Genomic DNA, 25,039 nt, shown 5'->3' with positions numbered 1-25,039 from the left:
ACAACTACTGTTTTACTGGGTAGAATACCAAAGAATGAGAATATCCGTCACTGGTTAGAGTGAATATATCAAGGATAGACTCACGCGGGGGAAGGAAAGATATTTGTCACCTGGTTAAGATGAACATATCAAGGATATACTTCCGGGGACTCTACTGAGGAGAAAAAGGGTGCTTTTGCCGGGTTTTGGGCAAGAAGTAACAAACTGCAAACCAAGAAGAATATTACCAGTTACTGGGTAATAGACTCTTAGGGGGACCAAAATATCTATCTAGGTAAGAGCTAGAAAGAAAACGGTCAATCAAGACTCAACCCAATGAGCACATAACTCAAAGGGGGGATAATTCCATCCAGAAAATCTACTGGAGAGAAACTGAAATAACAGTCATCCACGAGAAAACAAACTCAGTGGGGAAACAGAGAAAGATTAAAGTCTTTCTGCTTAAGGGGTTGACACTCTACAATTGAAGGAGGACAAACACCATATTTGGTATGGGGATGAAATACCGCCATAGCAGAGAATAAGAATCTCAAACAAATCAAATATGGAGATGCGAGATATGCAAATCATGTAATCGTATGAATATATAGGCATATGTATATATATGATGATTATGCTGACAACACGATCACGAGGGATACAAAGGTGTTACAAAGAGATTGAACCCCCGGTACAATCCTTGGTCAATCCACAAACTATGGAGACTACTGCTGGAGAATAGAGAGGTTGTAACACCCCGATAATAATAAAATAATTATTTAAATTGAGTTAATAATTTATTTATTAATTTAATTAAATAATTGGAAATTTTATTATTATTATTATTGGATTATTATTATTATTTGGAAAATATATATAAGTTGGAAATAAGAGAAAAGTCTCATTTGGAAAAAGGTTTTCACGTGAAACAGAGAAGCATCGTGAAAGAGGAAAAGACAAAGAGGCAGAGCCAGAGGAAGAAGAGTGGAGAAGAGAAGAGCTTGGAGCTTGAGATTCGCCGGATTAATCAGGTAAGGGGGGTTTATCGTCGATTAATGGGTATTATGGGATAGTATGTGATGGGTAATGATAAGCCGTTAATTTGACCCTAATTGGGATTATTGATGCTGAAGAATTATGTTGGATAAATTGTATTTAGACTGTAATTGAATCTGTGTTTGGGTTAGTTGTGAAATTCCGAACGTATAGCTTTTTACGGAATCGGAATCGGAGGTCCGGAAGTCCTCCAACGGCGGAAAATGCGGAGAATTCTGCATTCTGCCTTGTGTTAGCGCAGGAACTGCTGTTTTGTCTGCGTTAACCGGTTAACCCAGGGCGTTAACCGGTTAACACTGTTATGATTTGTGAAAATGTGCTGTTTTGCCTGCGTTAACCGGTTAACCCAGGGCGTTAACCGGTTAACACTGTTACGTTTTGCCAGAAAATGTGTTTTTGCCTGCGTTAACCGGTTAACCCAGGGCGTTAACCGGTTAACACTGTTGCAGAGTGGAAAAATTAGCTTTTTAATGTTGTGTACATAACTGAGAGTTAGCCTATGTTGGCGTATGATGTAATAGGGATTATATCCCGCTGTTTTGAGCAGTATAGGTATTAGTAGAGTGTGCTAATACTGTGATTAATTATTTGACATGATATAATGTTTTGATACATGTGTTGAGGAATGTATGATTGTATGCATAATGCTGTGAATGTATCAGTTGTGTATGCATTTGTGAATAGACTGTTTTATGGCTTAGAGTGTGAGCATATGTCTATTCTTGAATTATTGTGGATGTTGCATTGCTAGGTGATTAGCATGCATATTGTGGCCTTTATGGTGGTAGCTAATTCCCGTGGTGAGGAATTAGTGATGTTAGTCATTTTGGACTGTTGTTGATGTTTGCATGCTAGGTGAGTTAGCGTGCATAGCATGGCCCTTGGGGTGGTAGCTAATTCCCATAGTGAGGAATTAGTGATGTGAGTCACTAGGTCTCAAATGAGTGGGACTAGTGAGCTTGGTAGCCGTACCTGGATTGGTCGGTGAAGTTGAACTATATGTTCACGAATAGTCGGTACCGCATGTGTGGAGTCTCATTGCATAATGTATGTATGGCGTATAATATGAATGGATGTATTCCAATATTATACGTGTGTTTGTGTTGTTATGAAGTATGAATTGAGATTATACTTGTGTTTTATGTTGGTGTTGAGGATGATGTTAAACTGATGTGCTGTTACTGATAGTATGTTGTGATTAGGGTGATTAATGTGTTAAATTACTTAACATGACATTATATGCTATAATGCTTATTATATCGATTGAGGAACTCACCCTTACAACTATTTTTCAGGTAACGAGAAATGAGTTGAGTAGAAGCGAATGCTTGGAGTCTAGTGTAGTCTCCTTAGTGGGTCATGCTCTGATAGATGTAACATCGGGAGGGAACATTTTAAATGTGTTATTGATGATTGTTGAACCAGTTTACATGTAGTATGTTACATGTTTTGATTAATTTGATTTATATCCGCTGCGATTTATGCAAATGTTTAATTGATTAAATAAAGAGCATGACAGTTATTTTGGAACATGGTGTGAATGATTGTGTGACACCCTTAACTGCATAATTACTCTAATATATGTTTATTATTTTAATTAAATATTTGGGGTATTTTAGAAGGGTGTTACATTAGTGGTATCAGAGCATAGTCGGTCGAGTCGAGTCGTAATTATTCTGTTTCCCCTGTACGGTATAGGTGTTGAGTAACCTATCAGTACTCATTGTTTTAGTTTGTTTGGGTTTTCAGAATAGAGATGGCTGGAAGAGGTAGAGATGATGCTGCGATTGCTGAGGCTCTGGGTATGCTAGCTGGAGTACTTGGAGGGAATCCGAATGTTGTGGGAATGGGAGCTGCTCGTCAACTGAGTGAGTTCCAGAAGAACAATCCTCCAATGTTCAAGGGAGCATACGATCCAGATGGCGCTCAGAAGTGGTTGAAGGAGATCGAGAGAATCTTCCGAGTAACTGAGTGTGCCGATAACCAGAAGGTCAGGTTCGGTACGCATATGCTGTCAGAGGAAGCTGATGATTGGTGGGTTGCTACCCGCACTGAGTTGGAATCTGCTGGAAATGCTGAGATCACTTGGGCTGTGTTCAGAGAGAGATTCCTGAGGAAGTATTTTCCAGAGGATGTCAGAGGAAAGAAAGAGATAGAGTTCTTAGAGTTGAAACAGGGTAACAAGTCTGTTACTGAGTATGCTGCTAAGTTCACAGAGCTGTCAAAGTATTACACTCCCTATAATGAGGCTGCTGGAGAATTTTCGAAATGTGTGAAGTTTGAGAACGGGTTGCGTCCCGAGATCAAACAGGCTATTGGGTATCAGCGGATCAGAGTGTTTTCTGACTTGGTTGACTGTTGCAGGATTTTTGAACAGGATTCCAAAGCCAGAGCAGAGAGCTATCCGCAGAGGGTTGATAGGAAAGGCAAGAATCAGAATGATCGTGGAAAACCGTATGCAGTTGGCAAAGGTTTTCAGAGTCAGAGTGGGATGAAGAGGCCTAGTGGGGGAGACTCTAGTGCTCCTGCTAAGTGTTACAGATGTGGTCAGGCGGGACATCGTTTCCATGAGTGTGCTAGTGTTGAGAAGAAGTGTTTCAAGTGTGGTAAAGGTGGTCATTTGGCTGCAGAGTGCCGGTTGAAGACTCTGACTTGCTTCAACTGTGGAGAGGTGGGCCATATCAGTCCACAGTGTCCTAAGCCGAAGAAAGAGAATCAGTCGGGAGGAAAAGTCTTTGCTTTATCGGGTTCTGAGACTTCTACAGATGATCGTTTGATCCGAGATACGTGTTATATTAATGGCTTTCCTCTTGTAGCTATTATTGACACCGGTGCTACTCATTCCTTTATATCTTTGGACTGTGCTGTGAAACTTAAGTTAGAGATATCTGAGATGCATGGTAGTATGGTGATTGATACTCCTGTAAAGGGTTCAGTGACTACTACTTCAGTTTGTTTGAATTGTCCTTTGAGTATTTTTGGTAGAGACTTTGGGATAGACCTTGTGTGTCTTCCACTAGTGCAGATTGATGTTATCTTGGGAATGAACTGGTTGGTGTTTAACCGAGTTTCTATCAACTGTTTTGATAAGACTGTGATATTTCCTGAGATTGAAGAAGGAAAGAGTTTGTTTCTATCAGCCAGGCAGGTGAATGAGGAAGTAGCAGATGGGGCGGAGTTGTTTATGCTGTTAGCGACTCTAGAGGCTAAAGATAAACTGGTGATTTGCGATCTAGTTGTGGTGTGTGATTTTCCTGATGTGTTTCCTGAAGAAGTGAATGAATTGCCGCCAGAGCGTGAAGTTGAGTTCTCGATTGATTTGGTACCTGGTACTAGACCGATATCGATGGCTCCGTACCGTATGTCTGCTGTTGAGTTAGCTGAATTGAAGAGTCAGTTGGAAGATCTGTTGGATAAGAAATTTATTCGTCCGAGTGTGTCACCGTGGGGTGCACCAGTGTTGTTGGTTAAGAAGAAAGAAGGTACTATGAGGTTGTGTGTGGACTACAGACAACTGAATAAAGTGACGATCAAGAATCGGTATCCTTTGCCGAGGATTGATGATTTGATGGATCAATTGGTCGGTGCGAGTGTGTTCAGCAAGATAGATTTGAGATCTGGGTATCATCAGATACGTGTGAAAACTGAGGATATTCAGAAGACTGCTTTCAGAACAAGGTATGGACATTATGAGTATTCTGTAATGCCTTTTGGTGTGACTAATGCGCCTGGAGTATTCATGGAGTATATGAATAGGATTTTCCATCCGTACCTAGACCAGTTTGTTGTGGTGTTTATTGATGACATTTTGGTGTATTCGAAATCTGAAGAAGAGCATGCTGAGCATTTGAGAGTGGTTTTAGAAGTTCTACGAGAAAAGAAGTTATTTGCTAAACTGTCCAAGTGTGAATTTTGGTTAGAAGAGGTTAGTTTTCTTGGTCATGTGATTTCAAGAGGTGGTGTTGCTGTTGATCCTTCTAAGATAGAAGCGGTATCTAAGTGGGAAGCTCCGAAGTCAGTTTCTGAGATAAGGAGTTTTCTTGGACTTGCAGGTTATTATAGGAAGTTCATTGAGGGATTTTCTAAGTTGGCGTTACCGTTGACGATGTTGACTAGAAAGGGACAAGCGTTTGTTTGGGACTCGAAATGTGAAGAAGGTTTCCAAGAGTTAAAGAGAAGGTTGACTACTGCTCCTATTCTGATATTACCGAGTTCGTCGGAACCATTTGAGGTTTACTGTGATGCTTCATTGTTGGGTTTGGGTGGTGTGTTGATGCAGAATAAGCGGGTTATAGCCTATGCTTCGAGACAGCTGAGGGTTCATGAGAGGAACTATCCAACACACGATTTAGAGTTGGCAGCTGTGGTATTTGTTCTGAAGTTATGGAGGCATTATTTGTACGGGTCAAGATTTGAAGTTTTCAGTGACCATAAAAGTTTAAAGTATTTGTTTGATCAGAAAGAGCTGAATATGAGACAGAGGAGATGGTTAGAATTTCTGAAGGATTATGACTTTGGTTTGAATTACCATCCGGGTAAAGCAAACGTAGTGGCTGATGCATTGAGTCGGAAATCATTACATATGTCTATGTTAATGGTTAGGGAATTGGATTTAATTGAACAGTTTAGAGATTTGAGTTTGGTGTGTGAGAGTACTCACAATAGTGTTAAATTGGGAATGTTGAAGTTAACGAGTGGTATTCTGGATGAGATCAGAGAGGGTCAGAAATCCGATATGCTTTTGGTTGATAAGTTGACTTTAGTGAATCAAGGCCAAGGTGGTGAATTCAGAGTTGATGAGAATGGTGTTTTGAAATTTGGTAATCGGGTGTGTATTCCGGATGTTACCGAACTTAAGAAGAGTATCCTTGAGGAAGGACATCGTAGTGGTTTGAGTATTCATCCTGGAGCTACGAAGATGTATCATGATTTGAAAAAGTTATTTTGGTGGCCGGGAATGAAAAGAGAAATTGCAAGTTTTGTTTATTCCTGTTTGACTTGTCAGAAGTCAAAGATTGAGCATCAGAAGCCGTCTGGGCTAATGCAACCGTTGGCTATTCCAGAGTGGAAGTGGGATAGTATCAGTATGGATTTTGTTTCTGGTTTGCCGAGGACAAATAAGAATTTTGAAGCCATTTGGGTGATTGTGGACAGGTTGACAAAATCGGCTCATTTCATTCCGATCAGAATGGATTATCCGTTAGAGAGATTAGCCGAGTTGTATATTGAGAAGATTGTAAGTTTGCATGGTATTCCGTCTAGTATTGTTTCGGACAGAGATCCTAGATTTACATCGAAGTTCTGGGAAGGTTTGCAGAGAGCTTTGGGAACTAAGCTGAGATTGAGTTCCGCATATCATCCGCAGACTGATGGTCAGAATGAGAGGACCATTCAGTCATTAGAGGATCTTTTGAGAGCTTGTGTTTTGGAAAAGGGAGGCGCTTGGGATTGTTATTTGCCTTTGATTGAGTTTACCTACAACAATAGTTTTCATTCGAGCATTGGTATGGCACCGTTTGAAGCTTTGTATGGTAGGAGATGTCGGACGCCTTTATGTTGGTATGAGTCCGGTGAGAGTGCTGTGGTTGGACCGGAGATTGTTCAACAAACTACGGAAAAGATTAAGATGATTCAGGAGAAGATGAGAATTGCTCAGAGTCGTCAGCAGAGTTATCATGATAAGAGGAGGAAGTCACTTGAGTTCCAAGAGGGAGATCATGTGTTTCTTCGTGTTACTCCGATAACTGGTGTTGGTCGAGCTTTGAAGTCGAAGAAGTTGACACCTCGATTTATTGGTCCTTATCAGATTTTGGAGAGGATAGGGGAGGTAGCCTATCGTGTCGCTTTACCGCCGTCGCTTGCGAATTTGCATGAGGTTTTTCATGTGTCTCAGTTGAGGAGGTACATTCATAATCCGTCGCATGTAGTCCAAGTAGATGATGTACAGGTGAGAGATAACCTGACTGTTGAAACATCACCTATGAGGATCGAGGATCGAGAGTTGAAGCAGTTGCGGGGTAAAGAGATTGCCTTAGTGAAGGTAGCTTGGGGAGGACCAGCAGGTGGCAATGTGACTTGGGAACTGGAGAGTAAGATGAAGGAATCTTACCCAGAGTTGTTCGTTTGAGGTATGTTTTCGAGGACGAAAACTCTTTTAGTGGGGGAGAGTTGTAACACCCCGATAATAATAAAATAATTATTTAAATTGAGTTAATAATTTATTTATTAATTTAATTAAATAATTGGAAATTTTATTATTATTATTATTGGATTATTATTATTATTTGGAAAATATATATAAGTTGGAAATAAGAGAAAAGTCTCATTTGGAAAAAGGTTTTCACGTGAAACAGAGAAGCATCGTGAAAGAGGAAAAGACAAAGAGGCAGAGCCAGAGGAAGAAGATTGGAGAAGAGAAGAGCTTGGAGCTTGAGATTCGCCGGATTAATCAGGTAAGGGGGGTTTATCGTCGATTAATGGGTATTATGGGATAATATGTGATGGGTAGTGATAAGCCGTTAATTTGACCCTAATTGGGATTATTGATGCTGAAGAATTATGTTGGATAAATTGTATTTAGACTGTAATTGAATCTGTGTTTGGGTTAGTTGTGAAATTCCGAACGTATTGCTTTTTACGGAATCGGAATCGGAGGTCCGAAAGTCCTCCAACGGCGGAAAATGCGGAGAATTCTGCATTCTGCCTTGTGTTAGCGCAGGAACTGCTGTTTTGTCTGCGTTAACCGATTAACCCAGGGCGTTAACCGGTTAACACTGTTATGATTTGTGAAAATGTGCTGTTTTGCCTGCGTTAACCGGTTAACCCAGGGCGTTAACCGGTTAACACTGTTACGTTTTGCCAGAAAATGTGTTTTTGCCTGCGTTAACCGGTTAACCCAGGGCGTTAACCGGTTAACACTGTTGCAGAGTGAAAAAATTAGCTTTTTAATGTTGTGTACATAACTGAGAGTTAGCCTATGTTGGCGTATGATGTAATAGGGATTATATCCCGCTGTTTTGAGCAGTATAGGTATTAGTAGAGTGTGCTAATACTGTGATTAATTATTTGACATGATATAATGTTTTGATACATGTGTTGAGGAATGTATGATTGTATGCATAATGCTGTGAATGTATCAGTTGTGTATGCATTTGTGAATAGACTGTTTTATGGCTTAGAGTGTGAGCATATGTCTATTCTTGAATTGTTGTGGATGTTGCATTGCTAGGTGATTAGCATGCATATTGTGGCCTTTATGGTGGTAGCTAATTCCCGTGGTGAGGAATTAGTGATGTTAGTCATTTTGGACTGTTGTTGATGTTTGCATGCTAGGTGAGTTAGCGTGCATAGCATGGCCCTTGGGGTGGTAGCTAATTCCCATAGTGAGGAATTAGTGATGTGAGTCACTAGGTCTCAAATGAGTGGGACTAGTGAGCTTGGTAGCCGTACCTGGATTGGTCGGTGAAGTTGAACTATATGTTCACGAATAGTCGGTACCGCATGTGTGGAGTCTCATTGCATAATGTATGTATGGCGTATAATATGAATGGATGTATTCCAATATTATACGTGTGTTTGTGTTGTTATGAAGTATGAATTGAGATTATACTTGTGTTTTATGTTGGTGTTGAGGATGATGTTAAACTGATGTGCTGTTACTGATAGTATGTTGTGATTAGGGTGATTAATGTGTTAAATTACTTAACATGACATTATATGCTATAATGCTTATTATATCGATTGAGGAACTCACCCTTACAACTATTTTTCAGGTAACGAGAAATGAGTTGAGTAGAAGCGAATGCTTGGAGTCTAGTGTAGTCTCCTTAGTGGGTCATGCTCTGATAGATGTAACATCGGGAGGGAACATTTTAAATGTGTTATTGATGATTGTTGAACCAGTTTACATGTAGTATGTTACATGTTTTGATTAATTTGATTTATATCCGCTGCGATTTATGCAAATGTTTAATTGATTAAATAAAGAGCATGACAGTTATTTTGGAACATGGTGTGAATGATTGTGTGACACCCTTAACTGCATAATTACTCTGATATATGTTTATTATTTTAATTAAATATTTGGGGTATTTTAGAAGGGTGTTACAGAGGTCACCATCCTGAGGGCTCAACCCTAGCTGCGGACGGAGGAGATCTGATGAGGATAAAACAACCAATCTGTGGGGAATTTTAGGTCAACACCATAAGTATGGGAGACAACCCTACAGAGAAATGCACAAAAGCTGCTCAGAAACCAGGAGGAAACTCTGACTGGGAGCAAATATACATGGCGATTGGTGGGGACACCAATGCGATCTAGTGAGGAAAATCAAGCATCTTTGATGAAGATCCACCTGTTGAGTAAATACGAACTCCATTGGGGAAGGCCGAAACTCTGTTGGGGACAAGGACACGCCACAACTCAGCTAGGGATAAAGAAAGGAGTTCCACTGGGGATCAAACACTCTACCACGGAACTGGATCAACACAAATGTCTAGGAATATCCGAAGAGTTAAATGCTTGGGGAACCATGGATGTTTCACACTTAAGGACTTACTTCTTACTAAAACGCGGTTGATATTCCTTTTACTTGCTTTGGAAAAAATTCTAGCTTTTATATTTTAAAGAAAACTTGATTTTGATTTAAAATTTTAATTTCAAAATGATCATAATAAAATTCAAAACTATTGGCTGAAGTAAATAAGAGTAGAAACAATTGGATAAAAGCTCAACTTTATTTAATAGAATGTTAGTCTGTAAATGACAAGACTCCATAGATTTTTACAAAGTTGAAAATGGTAATTTACATGGAAAAGGGTTACATTGAATACAAACGATCCTTAATCCTTCTACCATCTCTTTATATCCATTGTGCTCTTGACCGCTGCTGGGATGATGAATTGATGCCAACCCTTGTGCTCAAACAAACCTTCAAAATTATTAAAGATCAGTAGAATGCAGTTACTTGCCATAATCCCTAATTTTTGCGTAAGTTGCCCCAAGGTGGGGTACTCAACTTATCAAGAAATTCTTTCTGTTTTATGTCTCTAATTTTTCCTGGATCGCCCTTTCGGGTTTTCAATCCACCGAGACGCTCATTTTTGCCTAAGCCGCCCTTTCAGGTTTTCAACTTAGCGAGTTGTTCTTTTATTTTTTAGGCAAAGTATTTCTTGACTGTATCTGCGTTCATAGGACGAGTGAACTCTTCACCATCCATAGTTGTAAGAATCAGGGCACCGCCTGAAAAAGCTCTCTTAACATCATATGGGCCTTCATAATTAGGAGTCCATTTTACTATGGAATCCGGCTTGAACATCAAAATCTTCTTGAGCACTAGATCACCTTCTCTGAATACACGAGTTTTGACTTTCTTATCAAAAGCTTTCTTCCTTCTCTGCTGATATAACTGACCATGACACATGGCAGTCAATCTCTTCTCTTCTATCAAATTCAACTGGTCAAACCTGGTCTGACACTATAGCGGGGTATTCGTTACCTTTAGATTTATTGACTAAATCAAAAGTAAATCATACAATTCGAGTCGCCACCGCACTTCTATTTATCCAAAGGAAAGGTTAGAAAGTGAACAAAAACCGAGAAGTTTTATCAAATCAAAAACTAATAAAAATGTCAGAGATCTGGGTAAGGGGGTTGGTTATGCAATGGGAAGGTTTTAAGCACCCAAAACATCCTTAGTACTCTAAAAGAGCACTTTTTGCAAATGTTGTATGGTAGGTTGGTATTTGTGAAAGAATATTTGTGCAAACATGATTGGGGAGATGAGAAAAGAATATACAATTATTTACAATTTTGTTGTTTGAATGGATAAACCCATTGCCTACGTACCATCACAAAGGTAGGATCAAAACATCGTAGTTTGGGGTAAAAATCTCAAAATAAGTTGGTGAATTGATTGGTCAAAAGCCTTAAGGTCTTTTGTTATCAAAGGGAGAAAACTCAACCTAAACCACAATCCACCATGTGAGGAGAGCTTTAACATACTAGTGAGGGATCCACCCTATAATAAGTATGAAAGACTTATAGTCCAATCACTAAGGATACAAGTGAGGTTTATATCAACCACTATGATAACTCAAACGTAATAGCTAATGTTTATGAAAAGCTTTGGCAAAGGTGGCCATTGGAACCACAAAAAAATAAGCTTGAGTGAGTTGTATTTACCAATTAAAAGTATTCACAAAATGAAGTCAAAGTTGACTTAAGGTTCAATTCAAAATAAGTATTAAGAAAAAGAGTTTGAAAAATCAAAGGCATAATTCCTAGGTTTCTAATTTTGAAAACAATGTCAATGTTTGCACAAAATAAGTTGGCTTGGGTTAGAGTGGAGAGAAGAAGAGAAGGGCTAGGTCCTAAACATGCAAAGATGAGGGAAGAAAAACAAAACCCTTGGAGTTCCTTTCTTAAGATCATAAAGATGATCCAAGTTGCTCATTTCCTTAGGATTTAGCAAGCAATAAGCAATTAACTCAAGCAATCAAGCAAATATTCAATCAAGCTCCTAGGATCCTCCAATTTGAACTTGTCTCTCTTAACTTGGATGCTCATGACAATGGTCCTTCTAATTAGCTCAAGTTTGGGATCCCTATCACATAAGAACAAACAACCAAAAAGTTCCATAATGCAATAATAGAAATGGACAAAGAGAGAGTTTAGATTAGGGGTCCTTTCAATGTCATCTTCAAGGTTTAAGCATTCTAAAGGCATGAGGCCTAGTTTCTCTTCAACAATTTTAGCATTCTAAAGGCATGAGGCCTAGTTTCTCTTGAAACTCCATTAAGCATAGGTGAGGTCCTAAATCTAAGTCCTTTCTCCTTTTGCATTGGGTTCATACAAACAAAACAAAACAAACACAAGACAATGGTATATTTACACAATAATATGCTCAAGTGAGCAAAAGGCAAATGGCATAAACATAAACATGAGCTCAAGTGAGCAAAAGGAAAAAGCAATATGAATAAATGAGCAAGAAATTAGATTGCATTAAAGGAAATTGCAAGAATTAAATGCTTGAATTAAAAGTTAGTAATTAGTAGTTAGTGTTAGTGTGCCATAAGGAAATTTAGCGCTATGTTAAGAAATCGTAAGTGGACTAATGTAGTAGTCACACCTATCTGAGGCCGGTCAATAAAACTATAGGCAAATAAACACAAGTTAGAGATCATGACTAGTAAGCCAAGCTCCTACAACTCGCCATGCCAAAAGAAAAGAAGAATGACCTTGTATGGATTTTAGGTTTTTTGCTTAACCAAGAAGCAACCTGTCTTGGACACAAAGCAATTCACTTGATCTTTGATCAAGATGAATTTGATTTGGATCAAAGAAGGTTAAGCCTCTCATATGTCAAGGCTAACCACAAATCATTAACTCATTGGTCAAAAGAAAAAGAAGAAGATGAAGATGGAAATGGAATGTACAAAACCATAATTCAAATGACATAACCAAAACAAATTGATCAAATATGAATGGAATCAACATCAATCAATGGTAAACAGAAGTGAAATGAAGATTAGAATTCAAGAAATGTCAAACATATTTTTGGTATTTTTCGGAATAATAATACATAAAATAAAATGAACAAATAAAGGTCAAACTTCAAATCCAATTCAAATCAACTTGGATAAGTCCAATTGGATCATCATAAGTCTAACATGGTCAAACAAGGTTTGACACATTTTTGAAAACAGAAACTATTTTTAAACAATTAAAAATGGAGAAAAATAACATATATGAACTAAAATCTCAAATAAATCTCAAATCAATTAAGAAATTGATGAGAATATTTTTCATAGACTTATCATCATTCATACATGTTAAGAAAATATTTTTGGCTTTTTTGAATATCAAATGGTATTTTAAATGAACTAAAAACAATCAAAAATGAAATAATTCACAATAAATATAAAATGGAATCACAAAAATAATTAATAATCATTTTATGAAACTAGAATTTAAGAGATTTTTTTTGCAATTGGTCCCATATTTTTGTGATTCCAAATAAAGAAGTTATGAATTTTTGAAAATAAATGGAATAAAAGAAAATAAAACAGAAATTAATAAAATAGAAAAAACCACATGCGTCTGATCAGAACTCATTAATTGACATGGTTGATCAGACAGCTCTCAAGAGCGCGCTCATTGTGTTCCTTGGTCAAACGCGTGGTATGCAACATTAAATGAAGTCATAACAATGCAAGGCTAGGATTAAATCTGGGAATCAACATCCAACGGCCAAGGTTTGAACGCGTGGGGATGGTGGTGGAAACCACCGTCTTCTCCGGTGAGAAGGCTCAGTCCGGCCACCAGTTACAGGTTTTGAAACCTCAACTAAAACACGCGATCCATACACCAAATGAAAGCTGGGGTGATGTACATCACCCCTGTGACCTTAGTTTTTGCTCAAGATTCTTATGGAGGAAGAAATCTAAGGTTGAAAAACTAGGTGTTCAATCTGAAGTTCACCAATTCACAAAATTAAAGCCACCATTGGCTTGCCTCTCACATGAGGACTTCAGAAATGCAAACCAACACAAGCAATGCACAAAATATAAGGAGATTCGAAGCAAAACAGATGAGGTATAAACCTTTGTAGAGCAGCTTTTATGAGCACAATTCAACCAATCCTTTGCTTGTAGGTTGATCCTGATGCTTGGTATGAGAGCTAGGCTTAGGAATTAGTGATGATAATCAACTGATGTTGTTGAAAATCACACTTGAGAAATGGAAGTGAAACCTCAAATTCCTTTTGTGAGAGGGTGGGAAATGATTTCTGCAGGGATTCAGGCGCCTTCAGGTTGAGATTCAAGTGAGGCAAGGCATTCTATTTATAGATGGAGTTGATGCAAGGAGGTGGAAAACTCGTGTGTGCATGAAGTTGGGTCCTCCATGCATGGGCCTGTACAGGCGCATGTGAGGCCCAAAATCAATTGGTTTTGCATGTTGAACTCAAATGAAGCAAGTTTGGACATGCAGATGGCAAGGCAATGGCTTGTGCATGAAGATTTCACTTGGAATGCATAATTGATCATAATTGTTCTCCTCTTCGAAAATACCATTTGGAAAATCCAAACATAGGCATGTGAGTAATGGTTGGAAAGGTCTTGACATAAGGAACAAAATCTATGTTGAAAAAAAATCCATTTGGAGTGTGGAAAATATTGAAAACTAGCCATGAAGTTCAAGGTACAAAACATGTATTGAAAGAATTTTCCAAAAAGGACCAACTTCAAACCCCTCTGTTTCAATGATGCAGGCCTCAAATGGAAAAACCTCCAACATCAAAGTTGTAGATATTTTGAAGACAATCATATGGACTTAAATTTTTCATCATTTGGATTTTTGATGAGAAAGTTATGGGCACATGAAGTTGGAATTTTTCAAGATTCAATGGCTTTGGTCCAAAGTGACCTATAATGTTTTGTATTATCACATGTACTTCTTTTAGGATTGTTAAATTTTGTCCAACATAACAAAGTAGACATCTTAAAATTTCCAATGCACTTGGTCTCACCTTAAAATCATAAAAAATGAAGGAGTTAGGTCCTTGGGAAGTTGACCCAAAATTAGGGTTTCAGTCAAAATGACCTATAATGTTTTGAAATGAATGATGACCTTACAAGTTTCAAATGGATTTTTTATGAACATGAAAGTTGTTCATATGGTTCTTAAGAACATTGTTCCTCTTCGGGTCATCATCGTTTAACAAACACATCAAAAGTTAGGTCTCAGTGGATTTCAATTTAGTCAGATGACTTGACTGGTCAACTTCTCAAAGCCAAACTTCAAATCTTGATGAATGAACGATTGAGGATACTCACATAAGCTCATATATGCATGAAATGATGAATTAAATAAATTCCCTTGATTGTATTTGATCATGGGTTGAGGTTGCTTCATGAGCAAGGCACAGTCAATGCATAGTTGAATTAGGGTTTCCTTGGGAAACAATCCTCAAGCCCTTTCGTTTATCTTGATCAAATTGAAAAGTTGAGATACTTGGGAGACATATATGATGTTTGAGAGCTTTGGGAACCATTGTCATGCTTGCTTTCACCCTCATCTGGCCATTTCATTGAGCATAGGGGCCTCCTAGGAGCCTTGGGTCACATGACTGCTTGAGCTTCAAAACAAACAATGTTAGTGACATATTTTTGTGCTTTTGGTTAGTAAACAAAATAAGAAAAGCAATAATATACAATTCAAGCATGCTTGGTGGTCTCAAACCAACTCACACAAGTCCCAACTCTAGGGTTAAGGAACCAAGATGCTATGATCCTTAAGGCAAAATGCAATGAGCAATGATATGATGCCATGAGGGATCTTAGGGTCAAAATTAGGGTCTTACAGACACCATTCAACTTCAGTCAACTTGGCTTCCATGAGCACACGCAATGAAGGAATCTCAACCTCTACGGGGAGTACTGCTTCCATACCATATACGAGAGAGAAAGGGGATGCCCCTGTTGAAGTGCGGACGGATGTACGATACCCATGCAAAGAAAATGGGAGCATCTCATGCCAATCTTTATATGTGACAACCATCTTCTGGATAATCTTCTTGATGTTCTTATTCGCAGCTTCAACATCCCCATTCATCTTGGGTTTGTAGGGAGAAGAATTATGATATGCAATCTTGAAGTCTTAGCAAAGAGCTTCCACCATATTGTTATTCAAGTTCGATCCATTATCAGTAATGATCTTGCTTGGCACACCATAACGGCATATGATCTGATTTTTGATAAACCTTACAATAACTTGCTTGGTTACATTTGCATACGATGTCGCTTCAACCCATTTTGTGAAGTAATCAATTGCCACTAGAATGAAGCAATTTCCATTCAAAGCTTTGGGCTTAATCATCCCAATCATATCAACTCCCCACATGGAGAAGGGCCATGGGGAAGAGATAACATTTAAAAGTGTCGGAGGAACATGAATCTTATCAGCATAAATTTGACACTTGTGGCATTTCTTCACAAACTTGCAACAGTCAGATTCCATTGTCATCCAATAGTAACCTGCTCGCAATATATTCTTCGCCATTGAATGTCCATTGGAATGAGTACCAAAGGAACCTTCATGCACTTCAGTCATCAACAAGTCTGCTTCGTGTCTATCCACGCATTTGAGCAAAACCATGTCAAAGTTTCTCTTGTATAGTATATCACCATTCAAGTAGGAATTACCGGCTAATCTTCTCAAAGTCTTCTTATTCTTCAAAGTTACCCCAGGCGGGTAAATTTGAATTTGGAGGAAGCATTTGATGTCATAATACCACGACTTCTCGCCTTTGATCTCTTCAACAACAAACATATGAGCTGGCCTATCAAGACGCATCACAGATAAATTGGGAACTTTGTTCCAGTACTTCACTACAATCATTGATGCCAACGTTGTAAGAGCATCTACCATCCGGTTTTGATCTCGAGGGATATGATGAAACTCAAGCTTTGTAAAGAAATTTGAAATCCTCCTCGCATAATCTCTATATGGTATTAAACCGGGTTGATTCGTCTCCCATTCTCCTTTAATCTGATTCACAACCAAAGCCGAATCACCGAAGACATCCAAATACTTAATTCTGAGATTCATGGCCTCTTCAAGCCCCATAATGCAAGCTTCATATTCTGCCATGTTGTTTGTACACTTGAAAGTCAACCTAGCTGTAAATGGTAGATGTGTGCCTTGAGGAGTAATAATCACTGCCCCAATGCCATTTCCATATTGATTAACAACTCCATCAAATACCATGCCCCGACGGGAACCAGGCTCTGGCCCTTCTTTAAGCAATGGTTCATCACAATCCTTCATTTTCAAGTACAAAATCTCTTCATTAGGAAAGTCATACTGCACTGATTGATAATCTTCAATTGGTTGGTGAGCCAAATTGTCAGCCAAGATACTACCTTTAATTGCCTTCTGAGGTCGGGATTCGATATCATACTCTGATAACAACATCTGCCAGCGGGCAATTCTCTCAGTTAAAGCATGCTTCTCAAATATATACTTGATTGGATCCATTTTGGATATCAACCAAGTGGTATGATTCAACATATACTGACCCAGACGCTTAGCAGCCCAAGCCAATGCGCAACAAGTTTTCTCAAGCATTGAATACCGAGTCTCACAATCGGTGAACTTCTTACCGAGGTAGTAAATTGCAAATTCTTTCTTCCAAGTCTCATCTTGCTGACCAAGAACACAACCCATACTATCTTCTTGCACAGTCAAATACATGATCAACGATCTTCCTTCGACAGATGGAGACAAAATCGGAGGTTCAAGCAAATATTCGTTGATACTATCAAAAGCTTTCTGGAAATCTTCGGTCCAATCACAAGACTGATCTTTTCGAAGAAGCTTGAATATAGGCGCACATGTGGCAGTCATGTGGGAAATGAATCTGGAAATATAGTTCAAACGGCCGAGAAAACCTCTGACTTGCTTCTCAGTTTTGGGCGCAAGCATCTCTTGTATTGCTTTGACCTTGGCAGGATCAACCTCAATACCCTTCTCGTTTACAATAAAGCCCCACAACTTACCAGAACGAACACCAAAACTAAATTTATTGGGATTCAAGCGGAGTTTATACTTCCTCAAACGCTGGAATAGGTTCAAAAAATGCTTAACATGTTCCTCTTCATCAATTGATTTAGCAATCATGTCATCGACATAAACTTCAATCTCTTTATGCATCATATCATGAAAAAGAGTAGTCATTGCTCTCTGGTAAGTTGCACCAACATTCTTTAGACCGAAAGGCATCACTTTATAACAGAATGTTCCCCAGGGTGTAATGAATGTGGTCTTCTCCATATCTTCGGGTGCCATCTTAATCTGATTATATCTGGAAAATCCATCCATAAACGAAAAGGCTTTGAATTTAGCAGTATTGTCTACCAACATATCAATGTGTGGCAGAGGGAAGTCATCTTTCGGACTGGCTTTATTCAAATCTCTATAATCGACACACATTCAGACTTTTCCATCTTTCTTTAGCCCAGGCACAATATTGGCCACCCATTGTGGATACTCAGCAGTTACAAGGAAACCGACATCAATCTGCTTCTGAACTTGCTCTTTGATCTTCACAGCCATATCAGGATGCGTTCTTCTCAACTTTTGCTTGAATGGCGGGCATTCTGGCTTCAAAGGCAATCTATGCTCCACAATCTCAGATTCCAAACCTGGCATATCTTGATAGGACCAAGCAAACACATCTGAATATTCTCGAAGAAGATCAATCAACCCATTCTTAGCATCTGGACACAGTCGAGACCCAATCTTGACTTCCTTCACATCATCTTCAGAACCCAAGTTGACTAGCTCAATCTGCTCTTCAAATGGCTGAATAATCTTTTCATCTTTCTCAAGAAGACGAGATAATTCCTCACTTACTTCTACAGGGAATTCAAAATTTGGAGAAGGAGAAGGATCATCGTATTCAATGGGGTTAGGAACCAACCTGCATAATGATTTGATATTTTGATTTTAGAGAAGTGAATTTGTGACCAAATATTATGCAGTTGGACAATTATATTGTTTATTTATGTTTTTTGTGATTACCATTTTCAGAATAAAGCAAAAAGTAAAAAAATAAACATCAAAGATGTGGATGAATATAATTAATTTTATTGATGATCAATTTAAAATTCCCAAACAATGTTCACTTCTTAGATTGATGCAAAATAACAGGAATATCAACGACCGTCCAATTGTTGCATGTCCTTCCATGCATTACAAAGTTGGTGCAGTTTTCCTCTTTGCTATCCTCTAGCACAACAACTAAGTGTTGTTCATTGCCATGAATGAACCCTCCGCTACGGAAGCTGAGTTGCATATCTTCAGATCTAACAGCTAATGAGCCTCTCTAGAACCCCAAGCCGGTTCTGCCTTTGTTGTCGGAGACCTCTACCATGCGCCCCCACTGATCATCAGTACCTTCTTCAACAATCTTCTGAACATCTTTCAACGAGGACATAGGTGCCCCAACTCTCTTCTCAGCAGCAATAGATAAGGCTTGGAACGGAGTTCCAACCTCATCCTCAGCTTCTACATACGAGAAAGATGACAGATGGCTAACCAACGCGTGCTTTCTCACCTCCCACAATCACTAGCTTGCCATTCTTGACAAATTTGAGCTTCTGGTGCAGAGTGGAGGTAACAACCCCTGCCTCATGAATCCATCGCCCTTCCCAATAAACAGCTGTAGGCCAGGTGGATATCCATTACTTGAAAAGTAATCTGAAAATCACTCGGACCTATCTTGACTGGAAGGTCCACTTCACCAATAACCGTTTTGCGCGAGCCATCAAAGGCTTTGACAATCACCCCACTATACCTCATGGGAGCTCCTTGGTAAGATAACTTCGACAAAGTTGACTTCGGAAGCACATTGAGTGACGAACCGGTGTCAACTAGCACATTTGACAAAGCATCTTCCTTATAGTTCATTGAAATATGCAAGGCCAGATTATGGTTTCTTCCCTCCTCAGGGAGTTCTTCATCGCAGAAGCTCAAATTATTGCATGAAGTGATGTTGGCCACAATGTGATCAAATTGATCCATAGTAACATCTTGCTCTACATATGATTTTTCAAGAACTCTCTGTAGTGCTTCTCTGTGCGCTTAGGAATTCAAAAGCAGAGACAACACCGAAATATTTAAGGGGGTCTGGAGAAGCTTCTCAACCACATTAAATTCACTCCTTTTGATCAATCGGAGTACCTCATCATCATCATCATTGGCTTTCAAGTTGTTGGATTCCCCAGACTTATCTTTTGAATAACCAACTGGTTCTACATTAGGTACCTCTGCCTTCTTACCAACCAGTATTTCCTCTGGGACAACTGGCCCAAACACTCGACCACTGCAGATCACCTTCGTCACATCAACAATGCTCACCACTAAACTAGTCTTAGGTAACGAGACCTCTTGACCATTCTTAAACATTGTAGCATTATATTGGTACGGTACAGCCTTATCAGATGCATACGTAAATGGGCCCGCTAACCGTATTACCAACGGCGATACTGATCTTTGACCGACGTTCTTGTTACTGCTGCTATCATACTGAATTACCAACCGCTATTGTTGCTTGAAAACAGGCACTATGACATTGACATCACCATCTACGTGACGGGATTGAACGATTTGGATCATGCCTTCATCCATCAGTCTTTGGATGTCCCTTTTCACAACTTCACACCCTCTTGGGTTCACGCTACAAACAACACAACCATCATGGTCATGTTCACACTCACTCACCAAATAGATATCTTTGTGCATCTGCACCAAAGATCTTCGAATAAACCTTGAATTCACCAGGATGGTCGTCTACCATATTCACTGAAGAGTTCCCATGAGCGGGCAAAGGGTTAGCCTTCACATTTGGCGCGCGGTCCTCAAAGGACACCATACCACTCTTCATGAGCTTTTGAACCCCATACTTCAATGGATAACAGTTTTCAATGTCATGCCCAGGTGCACCCTGGTGAAAAGCACAACGAAGCTCAGGTTTATACCACCAAGGAAGTGGTTCTGGGATCTGCGGTGGGTTCCTCGGTGGAATCAGGTTCTTGAGAACCAATGATAAATAAAGCTCTGCGTAAGACATTAGAATCGGGTCAAAAGAGACCTTGTTCCTCTCAAAGTTCTGCTGATGATGATGATTGTTGTTGGTATTGTTGTTGTTGTAGGTGTTCGTTCTTTGTTGCGGTTGTTGTTATTCACGTTGATTTTGTTCTTGTTGAATTGGTGTTGTTTGTTGATTAGAAAATACTGGAATAACGGAAGATACTTGATGATGATGATGTTGAGGGGGTGGTAGATTTCTTCTTATTTGAGGCCTCCTCTGCCTCCCACTGGAAATTGCATTGACGATCATGCGTTCATAATAAAATGAACTCAGGGTTTTCAGAAAGATCTTTGTCATCTCTTTCTCCTCCAAAGGAGGAGTGATCTGGGCAGCCGACTCCCTCCATATCTGCGCGTACTCTTTGAATGTCTCTTTGTCTTTCTAAGACATAGACCTCAACTGGTCTCTATTCGGCGCCTCGTCCACGTTGTACTTGTATTGATTCACAAAAGCCTTTCCCAAGTCATTGAAAGTGTGGATGCTTGCACTATCTAACCCCATATACCAACGGAGTGCAACACTAGTCAGGCTATCCTGGAAGTAGTGAATAAGCAATTGGTCATTATCAGTCTGGGTTGACATCTTGCGGGCATACATCACAAGATGACTGAGTGGACAAGAGTTCCCCTTATATTTTTCAAAGTCAGGCACTTTGAATTTCACCGGGATTTTCACATTGGGTACCAAACATAATTCAGAAGCACTCTTCCCAAACAGATCTTTACCTCTCAGCGTCTTCAATTCCTTGCGCAGCTCAAGAAATTGATCTTTCATCTCGTCCATCTTTTCATAAACATCGGGACCCTCAGACGGCTCGGAATGATAGATAGTGGCCTCTACGCGAGGCATGGTGTGCACAACTGGAGGTGGCACGGACATGACCGGGCTAGATGCCGGCATGGAAGCAAAGGTAGGCGCAAAGCCTTCTGGAACAAAGTTGGGCGGCGTTCCCCACGGGAATCCGGCAGGCAAGTTCGGTGTGAAGTGGGTGGTGGCAGCATGCACGGTAGAGGTAACCACTTCTTAAGTAACAGTCCTCGCGGGAGGAGTTGCAAGTGTTGGAGAAACTTGAATCTGAGCAGCAAAAACTGACTCCATCATGGCAGTCAGACGGACGATCTCGTCCTTCAGCTCTCTGTTCTCTTGTTCTATATGCTCCATAATTTTCTGATGATTGGCTCTGGTATTGTACCGGTGAGTCAGCTTGGCTAAAGCACATAAGAAACACCAATCAGACACTTGGCAAAAACCTTCTTATGCAAATGATGCATGAAATGCAATGCTTGATTATTATTATTTTTATTTTCAAGGAACTTACTATACCATTTGCAAATATATAATATTTAAATGGAAATTGCAACAATTTGATATGAAAAAAAATCTCTTTTTATTTAGATAAATTGGAAGGATTACACTGAGTACAATTTCAGAAACCAAAATAAAAAGATATAAGAGAAAAGGAGACTAGTCATCCTAAGGATCCCTAACACAATGTCAGAAGATCTGCCTGAAGGCGCGTACTTCCTTCGAATGCGACGGATCTCGGTCTCAAAATAAGCCTTCATCTGAGTCTTCTCGAGGACAAGCTGGTCGACAATCTTCTTCCAAGCAACGGAAGGCTGAGGCTTCCTAGAAGATGAAACTGTTGGAGAATTGCCATCCAAGGCGCAGCGGAATTTATAAATTCTCCATTTAGTAATCCTTACGAATGGGCATGATCAGTGATAGAATCGTTACCTCTTGTGGCGATTCAAACCTTTGGTGCAGATCTCTTGAAACGACCAAAACCTTGGATACAAATCCACGGGGAGATCACGAACGTTGAACGATGACAACGTCTCTACTCAGTCCACACGAACGGATTCCTTCAATCGCAGTGCTAGCTGTTATGAATGAAGGCTTTGAGTGAGAGAGAGAGGGAAATAAAATTCCAAGTCTCTACTTGAATTTCTGTCTGAGTGGAGTGACAATGCTTCTACCCAAGGGGTTCTATTTATAGAACCACTTGTGTGGGCTTCAAGTCAAAAAGCCCACTTAAGTGTATTTTGCCCATATCTCATAATATGCCAAAATCACTTAAGTATTTGGTACCTTACCATATTTCGTTTCCACTTAAGTGCACCGTACCTTACGATGTTCCTTAATTATTCTATCTCTCATTAATCCGTCCTTTGTGTGTGACCCTATAGGTTTTCGCGGCGTTGGCAATTATATTAAATCACGCATTTAACATAATAAACATTGAGCGGTATCTAGCAACACATCACTGCTACCCAAGTCACGAAAATGTCATGTGATCTAACAAAACCTCCTGTGATAATAATTATGTGTATAATTACCCCTTTGCCCTTATCTCTATATTGAACACAAGGTATAGACCGTGTCACCCTTGTCCAGTTCAATATTGGGCCCATAGACATTTATCCTGTTACGCAGGATTGGCAAATTCCATCTAGGACACTCATGTCCCTCAGCATGCTTCGTGGAGTACCCATCAACTGTCTTTATGGTTATCCAGTTACGGACAACGTTAGATCAGCAACAAAGCACTCGACTCTACATCTAGGATCCATAGTGGTTTCAGGTCGAAGAGTGGTATACACTATTATCACCATGAGAATAACTTATGACACTTTTGCATAACTTTCTATATAGTATTCTCATAGCGGGTCAATCCGGTATAAATATTACTCCTAATATTCATACCTATGTTTAAGACTTGATAACTCTTTATCCATGATCCATGAGATATGATCATCAGTCTACAAACATAATAGTCTTAATGCTTTAATGTTATCCCACGTCACATTAAAGCTCGACTACGGATACTTTAAGAATAGTGCCCTTATGTTTAATGTGTTCTCATGATTAAGTCACACTTAATACATTAAACGGACTATCTATTCTAGGGACTTTATGTTGGTGTAAGCCCTAGAGGCCAATACATTTTGGTACTTGTATCGAATAATAAAAGGCATTCTCTTTATTATGGTTGATTAATAAAGTCCCTGGAATAGATAGTCCGTTTAATGTATTAAGTGTGACTTAATCATGAGAACACATTAAACATAAGGACATTATTCCTAAAGTATCCGTAGTCGAGCTTTATTGTGAAGTGGGATAACATTAAAGCATTAAGACTATTATGTTTGTAGACTGATGATCATATCTCATGGATCATGGATAAAGAGTTATCAAGTCTTAAACATAGGTATGGATATTAGGAGTAATATTTATACCGGATTGACCCGCTATGAGAATACTATATAGAAAGTTATGCAAGGTGTCATAAGTTATTCTCATGGTGATAATAGTGTATTCCACTCTTCGACCTGAAACCACTATGGATCCTAGATGTAGAGTCAAGTGCTTTATTGCTGATCCAACGTTATCCGTAACTGGATAACCATAAAGGCAGTTGATGGGTACTCCACAAAGCATGCTGAGGGACATGAGTGACCTAGATGGAATTTGCCCATCCTGCATAACAGGATAAATGTCTATGGGCCCAATATTGAACTGGACAAGGATGACACGGTCTATGCCTTGTGTTCAATATAGACATAAGGGCAAAAGGGTAATTATACACATAAGTATTATCACAGAAGGAATTGTCAGATCACATGACATTTTCGTGTCTTAGGTAGCAGTGATGTGTTGCTAGATACCGCTCACTGTTTATTATGTTAAATGTGTGATTTAATATAATTGCCAACGTCACGAAAACCTACAGGGTCACACACAAAGGACGGATTGATGAGAGATAGAGTAACTAAGGAATATCGTAAGGTACGGTACCCTTAAGTGAATTATAGAACATCGTAAGGTACGGTGTACTTGAGTAGAATACGAAATATGGTAAGGTACCATGGGCTTAAGTGATTTTGGGCATATTATAAGATATGGGCCAAAATACACTTAAGTGGGCTTTTTAGCTTGAAGCCCACACAAGTGGTTCTATAAATAGAACCCTTGTGCAGAAGCAAAAATTTGCGGTTGCATTCTTTTCGTTTTCACTCTCTCTCTCTCTCTCACTCAAAGCCTTCATTCGTACCAGCTAGCACTGAGATTGAAGGAACCCGTTCGTGTGGACTGAGTAGAGACGTTGTCATCGCTCAACGTTCGTGATCGCTTCGTGGATCTGCATCAAAGGTTTTGATCGTCACAAGAGATCTGCACCAAAGGTTTCAACTGTCACAAGAGGTAAATACTCTATCACTGATCATGACCATTCGTAAGGATCTCTAAAGGAGAAAATTTTAATTTCCGCTGCGTTTTGGACCGCAATTCTCCTTCACTTTATTAATCAACCATAATAAAGAAAATGCCTTTAAATAATTCGATACAAG

This window comes from Lathyrus oleraceus, chromosome 1 (genome assembly GCF_024323335.1).
Source record: "Lathyrus oleraceus cultivar Zhongwan6 chromosome 1, CAAS_Psat_ZW6_1.0, whole genome shotgun sequence".
In the NCBI taxonomy this organism is placed as follows: Eukaryota; Viridiplantae; Streptophyta; class Magnoliopsida; order Fabales; family Fabaceae; genus Lathyrus; species Lathyrus oleraceus.
Note: the sequence above shows the minus strand (reverse complement) of the source record.